Source organism: Columba livia, chromosome 1 (genome assembly GCF_036013475.1).
Source record: "Columba livia isolate bColLiv1 breed racing homer chromosome 1, bColLiv1.pat.W.v2, whole genome shotgun sequence".
NCBI classification, from domain to species: Eukaryota; Metazoa; Chordata; class Aves; order Columbiformes; family Columbidae; genus Columba; species Columba livia.
This window is the reverse complement of record NC_088602.1, coordinates 73,311,263-73,323,159: the sequence shown is the minus strand read 5'-3', so window position 1 is coordinate 73,323,159 and position 11,897 is coordinate 73,311,263. Positions and strand designations below refer to the sequence as shown.

The window sequence follows — 11,897 nt, the reverse complement described above, 5'->3', positions numbered from 1 at the left end:
CTTAATATAAGTATTTTTCAGTTAGTGCTGCGAACATGGCACTAGGTAACTGGTTTTCGATTAAGTGCCAAAAGGGGGAAAAAAGTAACAATTTAGAATATACTTATATTATTTTTTTATATTATATATATATATATAAAACATTATATATTATACTTATATATAGAATATACTTTAGAATATACTTTTCTGGAGCATTACTCAGTTCGTGTGGCATCAGGAACCTGCAGAGAAGTGTGATCTGGAGCTGACATTTGTTACATGGCACAAGAGCGCACACCACCTATCTGCCACCACACTTAACAGACATCTCACCATATTTGGGCACATTTATATTCCATTTCTCACAAGTGTATATGCCCATTTGCTGCATCCATCATCACTTACATGAACACTGATAATGACTCGTGCCAACAATGATGTCTCAGATGTGCCTCTTCTTCATCTGCTGCCCTTTGCTGCCAAGCCAAATGGTCCAGTCTGTGGTTCAGCAAACAGCCTCTTTGGCATGCCACCCAAAGGACGACAGCCACTCACCTCTGCTTGTCTGAACCCTGCTCGTTCCAAGTCTCCTTGGTATTACCAGGACAACATGCAGGGAAGTAGACTGTGACATCAGGGAGCCACTGTGACGGCCACCATCACAATCACCATCAGAGTGGCTTCCTGATGTTGCACCCTATGAAAAGGATGATGTCTGCTGTCCCACAGCTCACAGAGCTTGTTGGTCTTGTGCTAAGGAGGCTTGGTAGCTGCCCATCCTGACCTACCGACCCAGGTCTCTCCAGTATGTCTGAGATGGCAGATTGTGGCACAGTAGTTTGCAACCCGCGAATGTCCTCCCACCCACCACCATTTACCTTTCCCCCACCCTGTGGGCTGGCTGGTAGCTGCCTGGCCCAGCAGACAGCATACCCCACCACAAATCTGCCTGTCGTGGTGCCAGCATTTGTCCTGGCCCTGGTACTAAATGTTGAGCTTCATTCATGGTTAAATCAATCTTCCAACATTTCTTTTTCAGAAAACTGGCAATGTAGTCAGCAATCTTTCAGGCTACCTTATTCTGACCAGCAACTTTCAGGGTCCCCTAATGCAACCACTGCAAGCTAATGTAAAAGAGTTGGCCTGTAAGTGGAGGAGACAAAATTGTTGCTGATGATCAGCACGCTCCTCTCAGCCTTGAAAATCTACAGCTTCTTCCTTCACATACAATCTCATTATAATATACAGTCTGCAGCCTGCAGGAGCAAACAGTTCTGTTTCTCATAACCCATCTAAAAAAGTCTGAATACATTCTGATACGATTCTGTGCAGTCCACAATCCTGCAAAGATGTGTTGTTTTATTGACTCCAGCATTCTACAGTGTATTTCTGATGGATTGTATGTTAAAATTAATGTTTTGTCCTCATGCAAGGAGCAATAGCAAACCTTGGTGAACAGCCAGCAGTGATACTAATAACTAGCAGGCAGAATTACAACTTACAGCAGTAGCTACAAAATTTTTGAGAGTTTTCAACATTATATTACTGCAAAGGAAATGAAAAAAAATCACTCAGTTGACAAAAAAGAACCTATAAAACTATAAATTTGTCTGAAAAGACAGACTCACTATAAATGATCATAATTTAAAAATTAAAATAAAAAAAACATTTAATAGAATATAATATAAAATTATAGTTACAGAAAACCCTAAGACTCCAAAGTACCTGGTAGAAGAGTTCTTGGCTAAATCAAAGTACAAAAATTAGTTGTGTGGACACAATCATTATCTGCAAGGTACCATAATTAAGAAGGGAAAAGTAAGAATATATACCTCTCCCTTGGCATCTTTGTGATCTTGAAAGACAATGAAATTTATTTTGAACTATATTCACACAATATCTGTATATTATAGAAGCAATACAAAATGTGCTTCTTGCATTTTTTTAAATAAACAATTGTTTCATAATTTTATTGAAAAATTATATTTGATTGAACAATAAATTAGGAAGAACTTAAAAAATAAAAGTATCTGTGATAATAATATGGCAGTGTGAAAAGACAGAGGTGAAGCTTTGCAGACTGTCAGTGAAGGGGAAGTGCACCTTTGGAAGATACCTAAACTCATGCTGGCTGAATACAGCGGATCCCATTAAGACAGATAAAGAATCAAACTTCCTCAGATCTTCTCAGAGCAGGTCAGATGGCACAGAAGCCAGATCACAAAGCTTGTCAGCTCAAAATTTTTCTGATGCCAAAGGTACATCAAATCATTGCACTTTGTCATTAAAAGCATTCACAGGCAAATGCAGTGGCCAAAACAAGACACTTGAATTCAGTCATGTTATTTCTTTATAAACACATAATTCCATGTATTCCCTTAGCTTTGTTTTAGATTTCTTTGATCTATATGGCAATATGCAGCAAAAACACCTGTATTGATTGGAAAATTTGAATCTTTTCATGTGGTAAGGGAAAAAAGTAGCAGCGCAGACTATCAGACTAAAGCCAAGAGACCCTCTCCTAATCAAACATGAGGGTGAAAATCTATTTCCACTCTTAAAGTATGGGTAAACATTTAAGTGCATTTTAAAAAGACCGTGAGTTATTCCTGAAATCCCTAGTCAGTTTGCAAAGGACCTGTCGTCTTACAGAAATACCCAAGTCTTACTTGTCCTGGTGCTAACATGGAATTTCCTGAATTGAGGTAATAAACTGGTTTCCAGTCTGCTTTTTTTCAATAATACCTTGTCAGTTCTCAAAAGAATTCTGACTTGTCTGTTTTTTATAATGTTCCATTCTGGAAACTAATGTATCCAGTGTGATTGCCAAAATAACAACCATTTCTTCTTGTGTGCCAGTAAACAAGGATGAAGATGAGGATGGGCAGAGATGGGTCAAAAGACTGCACAGGCACATCAAACTCAGCAAACAGCAAAGCATTTAGGTTAAGTTTCTGGTTTCATGTGTATATATCATATAATATTACTGGAAAGCACTGTGTTGCACTTGCACTTACGCTTGCAATCTTCTGGCTCCCAGTATTCAAATTCCCAGCTGCTCTTTCTTTACTGAGCGATCTCTCCTGCTGTGCAGAAGGTCTTATCCCAGCAGTTCTCAGGTTGTTAACACCGATACCCCTATGGTGGGACTCACTTTGGTTGGTGTTCCAGGTAGCTCAGCATGTCTTTTGTGACTGACTTTTATTTTCAGTGCACAAGCCCTCAATAGTTTTCTGCGCTTCATTCAAAGGTAGCAGAGGTTGGAGGACAAGCCACTGCTTTACAGATAAAAGTCTGGGGTTAGTCCTGGTCCCTAAAAAGGTGACCAACCCTTGTCTGTCTCTGTGCCAAAGGAGGGGCAAAGCTACTATTTTGTTTGGTCTTTGATGTACTTAAATTCCTCACAGCTTTTGGGAAAGTCAGGCCAAGTCTCTAAGTTTTCATTTAAGGGCATTTGTTAGGACATAATTGTCAGATATCCAAGTATTTCTTAAGCTTATGGATATTGTTTTGGTTTGTGTGGAGGTTTTTATGGGTTTTGTTGTTTTTTTAAGAGGACAAATTATTTTATGTCAGTGAGGATTCAGACAAGCTTAGGGCATCTGATTGAAGTTGCATGCTGAATATGTTACTGTTCTTAGTCATCCATCCTTGAGGTCCTGAGCAATGGTTTGACTGTGAGGCAGCAGTGTCCTATCGGCATGCAGATCAACTTGTGAGCTGTAACAATTTTCAGCCTAGTGTACTCTGGTAAAGAGTGTATGTTTTGCAGGGGAAAATGGATTGTCTCCTGGATATTACTCAACAGTTCAGCCTCTTCTGCAGAGTTGAAAATGGAGCACATCATAAAAACTAATTGAAGGAAGACATGGCTCAGGGGTTTCTGAAGCTGCTCTTGTCTTTGAAAGATACAGTGACTTCCTGTTATAGTCAAATCTGACTCAAAGAAATTGAAAATAATTTTTATTAAAGATAAATGAGCAAAACAGCGCTGGGCAGCCGGGGCGTCACTGCTCTACCCAAGGCACGCAAATTGAGTTAAAGCAAATAAGTGTTTATATACAGTCTGTAAGTACACGCCCCCAGATCTTCTTCCTGGTTGATTAGATGGGTTGCTATGCTGTTCATCAGTCTTCCCCGCTTCTCGGGCATGTGCATACAATCTTCTTGTACAGTGAAGCACATTCCGTTTCCCCCCACCCCCCATAAGCACACAACATCTCTGCAGCTAAAACTTGCAAAACAGGATGTAGTAAACTATGGTGATAGAACATTGCAGTTTAACTTTTACACAACTCGGTAAATTGTTAACTTTCAAGCTAATCTTGGTTTGATTAGCAAATTTTCTTATTTGCACAATCTATTACAATCCCCCCTTTTTCTTTTCACCCTTCAATTTGCTGATCAAACCGGGTTATAGCTTCTCGTGCTGTATTTAAGATTGGATCATTTTCATCTTTTAATTCCAAATACTGTTGTCTCATTACCATGAGTTGTACTGTATCCATCCTACTTTTAATAAAGGTTAACAGCTTATTGAGAATATATGGACCAAACGTTAAAACTAACATTAACATTATCAAAGGCCCTAATAGAGTGGAAATCAAGGTCGTTAACCAGGGTGATTGATTAAACCTGGATTCCAACCATCCTTGTTGAGCTTCTCTCTCTCGCTTCCTTTGTGCTAATCCTTCTCTTACTTTGGCTAAGGAGTCTCGTTCAACTCCTGTGTGGTCAGCATAAAAACAACATTCTTCTCCTAGAGCTGCACATACTCCTCCTTGCTGCAAAAATAATAGATCTAGCCCTCTCCGATTTTGTAATACCACTTCAGAGAGAGAAGTTAAAGATTTCTCAAGATAATAGATTTTTCAATCCTCTCTAGGTCTTCATCGACAGCTGCTCAGAGAGAGGCGAATCCTTGTTATTGATGAACTAGAGATGATATCCCTGTTGCAGCCCCAGTTACTCCTAAGCCTATTAACGTGGCTATAGTAATAGCTGTTATAGGTTCCCTTTTCTGGATCTTATGATTTTTAGTACTCCAGTGTATATACATACTTTCTTCAGAATGATAAAGTATTCGTGGGACTACTAAGACTTTAATACAAAATTCAGTATTACTATTAATTACTCTCAGTGATACACATGGGGTTAATCCTGTTCTGGAACATATCCACCATCCACCTGTTTCTGGTATTACCTATTTATGTGAAGCTATCATTGTTGTGTTTATTTTATAACTGCAGTTTTTCTCTTGTGAGTGGCACTCTCCTTAGGCATGTCCCCTGCCCCCTTACGTTTTGAAGAGTGATTCCCACCTTCTTTTGTTCCCACCTACAGTAGTTTCTTGAATTAGATAGGTTATATGTACCATTCAGGGCTATTCCTTCATAAAATGGAGGTTTAACATTATAACACAACCAGCAAGACTTGGTCATGTTGAAGTCAGTATTATTCAAGGTGTTGTATGCTGCTTGCACTAGTTTGAATAGAGGAGTTTTTTTTTTTCTCATCTATATCAGGATTCTTAGTTGGGGCTAAAGTTTCATTAAGGAGAGGAGCAACTGTACTATTCTTCTTGCTTTTCTTCTTTTCACCTTCTTTTATAATTATATTTGGCCCCACAGCTTGTGGCGGTGTGGTAATTATTTGTTTAGTAATTCGTATTAATCCCCCTCTATCTGTTCCGGGTTCCCAATACCTAACTCCCCAGGTTTTTCCTAATAGCCATCCTTGATCTTCTGGTTGTAAAACCGTGAGTGTTAAATGTTTACAATTACTACTTCCTATTATTCCCCCTGTCGAATCATGTTGGGGTGGTTTACATCCCGAAGGTCCCCAAGTTGTGGTTAAAAACTTATCTCGCATAGAAGGTGCCCAAGCAGAGGCAATAGTTTCACAACCCCAATAAGCACAATAATACTGATTAGGATAGTTGCAATAACTCTTCCCCGGATTAGAAGAGGGACAAAAATAATAGGCTTTTTGATCTAAACATGGTTGTATAGGTGCTAACTGACAAAGGGGAACAGAAAAACTAGGGGATCCTGCGGTGATATTTCGCTTAATCACAGTCTGATCTTTCCCTCTTTGAAGGATCCATTCATAAGGTTGATGAGGATTACTACGATTACTCCCACATACTACGTTTAATCTTATAAAAAGAACTAAGCTAATTTTGAGCACTTGTTGAATAGTCCAATATTGCTGTCGAGCTATGGGGTGATCATTTTCATGGCCAGATTTCACACCTTGGGAGTTCTTGGAAAAAGGATGCATAATTCCATTGAGCATTTGTAGTAAACTCAACATTGAATTCCACTTGATTAATATGCTCCCCTGTTTTACCCTCCTGCCTCCTTCGCCTACTGGGTTGCTTCCAGCAGCGAGGTAATCCATCTTCTTGGCAGCAAGGATATTCTTCGGGAGCCCCAGGTAGGAACTTTCGTTTGTCGTATCTCTTAACTACAGATTCCCACGCTTTAGCTTTTATAGGGGATAGATTACAAAGAATCTTGACCACTCTCCGACACACTATTCAGAGTGGTTGGCCGTTACTTCGTAACTCTCCCCTCACTCCCTTTTCGAAGAGCTCCTTAAAACTTTGTCGAGTTCCAATAGTTTTGGTTGTCAGAGTCTAATTTAAACAACCCTAGCTTGCCAGCAATGCGGATAGTAGTTTGAGTTAACTTAAACTCTTCTCGTTCACATTCAGGACATAGCCCTGGGGGAAACTTCTCATAACTACAATGGTAATACCATTTTTCTTTACAATAGGCACAGCAACTACATACAAAAGGGAAACAATTACAATTGCGAATACAGCACTTTATCTTGATATTTTGCATACGTTCATTTTATAGCTTCAGCCCTAAAATTTTTCTTACGACCTTCTCAGGGTGATTCGCTCCCCAGACCGCTTCTCTTTATTTTCACTCGAAGATCTCCTGGTTCAGACATGACAGTCCATCTGGCGGAGGTCGATTCTACTGGCCCTTTGACTCGGGATGCATGAGTCCAGCCTCGCTCTGCTGTGCGAATCGCAGTATCTGTGATGAGAAGAACAACAAAAGGTCCTTCCCAACTGCTCTCCCTCCAAGTTTTTATGAATACTTGATCCCCTGGAATTTGTGTATAGCTATGTCTAAGGGGGGGTCGCTGTGTCACTAACCCTTTCTTTCTTAATTCTTGTCTTCTTTTCATTAATTCAATTATATATTCTCTCAATAGGGTGTCTTCTACCTTCAGATGTTCCATAAAACTTTTTATAGGAGTTTCGTTTATTACTTCGGAATTTTTCACTACCATCAATGCTGCCTTCTTTGCTTCTTCGTCGGCTAAGTTATTTCCTCTAACTGTCAATTTAGGTCCCTTTTTGGTGCCCTTTTATATGTACCACTGCAATTTCTGTAGGTCCTCGCAAGGCACTAAGGGTTTCTTTTATTAACGCTTCATGAATTAGTCCTTTTCCTTGTGCATTAATTAATCCTCTCTCTTCCCAGATTTTTCCAAACGTATGTACTACCCCAAAAGCATATTTAGAGTTGGTATATGTTGTACCTTTCTTATTTTTCAATAATCGTAAAGCCCTCATTAAAGCATATAGCTCACACGCTTGGGCTGACCAGGTTTTATCAAGGGGTCCCAACTCCCTAACTTGAGAACTAACGCCATCTATGATAGTGTATCCTGATTTTCGTTGTCCATTTACTATTTGAAAGGAACTATCTATGTATAATTTTTCCCCTTCATTTAGTTCTTCTCCTCCTAAATCTTTTCTGATCTTTGTCTGTGTTTCAATTAGTTTTATGCAGTCATGTAACAGTTCCCCTGTAGGTTCTCCCTAAAGAAACTGAGCGGGATTCTGCAAGCTAGTGGTTCCTAACTCAAATTTAGGTGAATGCAGTAAAATACCTTCATATTTTAACAGCCTACTGTCAGTTAGCCACTTGTCTGCCTCCTGTGCTAAATGCAAGCCCATTATTTCCATATATTACTGATCATTTACCTCCAGAGTAATTTCTCCTTTTTCAAATCTGATTACTGCATCCATTTGTGCCAACAAATTTCTCCTAAAAAGGTTTTGGGGAATTGGATATATATATATAAATTTATCAATATTTACTTGTTTACCCAATTCGTATTTCAAAGGTTCACAAAAATACGCCCTTTCACTTTGGCCAGTGGCTCCCTTTACCTACTATGTAATTGTTACTTATTGGCAATCCACTAAAAATTCCACTTGCTTCTGTTTGTTCCGGGTTCCCATCTGTCTTTTTCAAAACTTGCTACTGTCCATTTCTCTCTCTGCCTACTTCTTCTGTACCTTCCCCAACACTGATTTTCCCAATATACATTGATCTTTCTCTAAAGGCCTTCAAAGCCTTCTAACCTTTTTACTTCCCTACTTTCTTATCCTTTCAACAATCTTCCTTTTTTCTGTTACTGAATACTCTCTAAGCCTCATCTGACAACATTTCCAAATTTCTACTTTCTTTTGCCCTCAGTTTCTATAACTTCTCTAGGGTAGCTCGCACTATTTTGAGTGTCAGGCTACCCTGAGAGGCATATGGCTTGTCCCCCCCCGCCTCCTTCCCCTTCCGCTGCTTCTAGCAGTGTTTCCTTTCTCTCTTTGCTGCAGTTTAGACACAGGCAAGGCCACATGGATGGGGGAGGTTGAATTTATCTTACAGCTTGGCACAGGCCTGTAATTTATATTACAACACAGGCCTGGGATATTTCGCTTTCTTGTTTTTCCATTTAATTCCAGTCATAATACACTTCATATGCAATTCCAATTAGCTCAGCAATAGTTACATTCCTCAGTCCCATTAACCTTTTTAAATTCTCTTACATCTCCTGAATTCAGGGGGACTGATACAAACCCTGCCCTTGGCTGCAGTCCTCCCATAGCAGTTTCCCTTAAGGGATATAACACATTCTGTGGTCTTCCTCTGTTTTGGCTCCTGGTCACTCTCTTATTTCCACTTGCTGACGGAGTGGATGGGAGGGGGCTCAAGGCTACGGTATATTGATTCAGGAGCCAAAGGGGTAGGAGGATCAAAATTTGAAGGGGGAATAGGAGCTGATGCAGCCGGAGGTGGGATATAGGGCGGGGGTGATAACTGTGAATCGTCTATTTCTCAGCCCTTCTGTTTTCTCTTTTAAATGTAAATAGATGATTTTGGGTGTCTGATCTAATCCATAAACTAGCATATTCACTTTCCTCCAAACTAAAGGGTTCTTTACTATTCACATAGGTATTTAAGGCTTGACAAATCCAATCCTCAAATGAACCAAACACTGGCCAATATAAATGGTCCCTCCTGATTTGTTTTCCAAACCTCTATACAATAGTGGACCATCTTTTCCCTTGATTTTCCTTTTCTAGATGGATAATCATCCCAGAATTTTATCATGATACCTAAAGGACTATCTGGGAGAATCTCAGGTAACTTAACACTTGGATCCTTTATGGGGTCTGAAGATTTACTTTTTTTTTTTTCTGCCCCATCTTCCAAAAGTGCCTTCTGTCACAAACACACTCGCTCCATTTGGTCATGGCTCACGCCCTCGCGGGTAATGAGAACCGCACTACTGGAAGGTCCACACTCGCTTCGTCCTGACGGACGTCGCAGTCAGTCACACTTCGGGTACTCCCAATCCCCGACCAAATGGAATCACTTACCTACTTTATCCTCATTCACCGACGGAACAGTATCACTTACTCTCTTCCAAGTCTTCGTTCAGCTCTTCGTGCACAAAAATTATGGGGAAATGCAGTTTTATTCTTTTGCTCACTTATCTTTGGTTCAGATATCCAGGGTCTGTGGCACAGGACCCCAGCCCCAGGACCATCTGTAGATGGGGGGGCACTCTTCCTGGAGATAGGATCCCGCAGCACAGAGGTCTGGATCCAAGTCACGGCACCAAATTCTTATAGTCAAATCTGACTCAAAGAAATTGAAAATAATTTTTATTAAAGATAAATGAGCAAAACAGCGCTGGGTGGCCGGGGAGTCACTGCTCCACCCACGGCACGCAAACTGAGTTACAGCAAATAAGTGTTTATATACAGTCTGTAAGTACACGCCCCCAGATCTTCTTCCTGGTTGGTTAGATGGGTTGCTATGCTGTTCATCAGTCTTTCCCGCTTCTCAGGCATGCGCATACAATCTTCTTCTACAGTGAAGCACATTCCCCCCCTCCCCCATAAACACACAACATGTCTGCAGCTAAAACTTGCAAAACAGGATGTAGTAAACTATGGTGATAGAACAATGCAGTTTAACTTTTACACAACTCGGTAAATTGTTAACTTTCAAGCTAATCTTGGTTTGATTAGCAAATTTTCTTAGTTGCACAATCTATTACACTTCCCATTTCTCCACAGAACTTAAAAAGAAAAAAAAAAGTTTGATGCTAACATACAATTTTTGCTCTCTCTTACCCTTCCTTCACTTCCCTGCTTCTGCAGGTGATATTACTGTAACAATGTTTTTTCACTTATTTTTACCATTGTATTTGGTGCTCAAGAACCCCCAAAATATGCACAAATATTCAGTGTGATGAATTTCAGTCTTCAAACTTATTTGGCTGTGAGCATCAGGACAAACGGATGTGAAAGTGAGGAATTGCACTGTTCTGTGCTTTGAATTTAAGTAGTTCATTATGCTGAAATTACAGGGAGATTAGGTCTGCTCAAAAGAGCAGATACCTAAAGTAGACTTTACAGCTTCTCTCTTCTCTGACTAGTGTTAATTTTGTTATGATGTTTCTTGATCTCAAAATTCTAACAAAATCCTTTTAAAGTGTGTTTGCAAGAAAGAGTGAGACAGACTGGAGTTTAAAACCTGTATTCTGCTTATGACAGGTGCTCTTCGTCTGGCATCCGGAGTGCCTGTATTGCTTCAGTACTATTTCCCAGAATCATTTGATCGGCTTCCTGAGGACTGGAGTCTCTTCGATGGACGAAAACCTACAGTCCTGGGGACTCGCAGTGTTAGTGACCTCGCAATGCTGCTGGGCAGCCACAAAAAGAAAACACCGCCTGTTGAATTTGGAGCATGTCAGGTTTGCTTTTCTTAGATATATGGCTTTTTGCAGATTCTTCCAGGTCCATAGCTAACTAAATAATTATTTTATGTGGAGTGCCCACAATTATTTTTCTTTTAAGCCCCTGTGTCTCACTGATAAATTATGTTTTTTCAACTTAGAAGCCTTTATTGTGTAAGTTACTGTTTCTTTCTTCTTAATCCATGTCTGGAGCTTTCTGCTCTTCGTTGCATCAGATGCCTCCTGTCCTCTTCCTTTCTAACTCCAGATTTTCCTACACCAGATCTATGACCGTCTGCTCATACCACACATTTGTCAGTCTTCTAGTGCAGCTTTGCAACCCGTTTTGCTGAAATGTGTTAAATGTTCACTGGTTTTGAGGAACCTCTTGCATTATCATGAAACATTTGTATGCTTGCTCTGTGCAGCTGTTACCTATTTTTTGCTTCCTTTTTATTCTTCATTCTTCTTTTTATTAAAGTATATTATAGTAGGTAATGTTAGTGGCAAATGAAATGCCAAATGCGAAGACAACCAAGGAACTCAGCACTCACACAGACTGTGAAGCAAAGGTCTTGGAATTTGATGATGTCCTCCTTTTTTACAACTTTTTAACAAGCTCAGAGGTATTTAACTCTTATCTATGATTTGCCTTTTTTTTTTTTTTTACATAATGCTTTGATTTTACAAGTGATCTAATTGGCTTTCCAGCCCGGGAAGGATTCACAGTTTCCTTCGGCAGCTGGTGGTTTCACCACAGTAGAAAACAGGGCTCATCATCATACAGCTTTTAAGAAATGAGCTTGTCTGCACTCTGTGCTGCCTTTTCCATCAGATTGGCTGTGACAAGTAGTTCC

The 11,897-nt window shown here is 39.9% G+C and overlaps 1 long non-coding RNA gene across 1 annotated transcript in view; it reads right to left on the bottom strand.

Moving 5' to 3' along the window:
- LOC110365505 (uncharacterized) overlaps positions 1-559 on the bottom strand; it is an 8,524-nt gene extending 7,965 nt beyond the window's left edge. Inside the window, exon 1 of the long non-coding RNA XR_010472530.1 lies at positions 388-559. This is a non-coding gene — a long non-coding RNA (uncharacterized LOC110365505). The remainder of the gene's footprint in view (positions 1-387) is intronic.
- Positions 560-11,897: the final 11,338 nt, after the last annotated feature.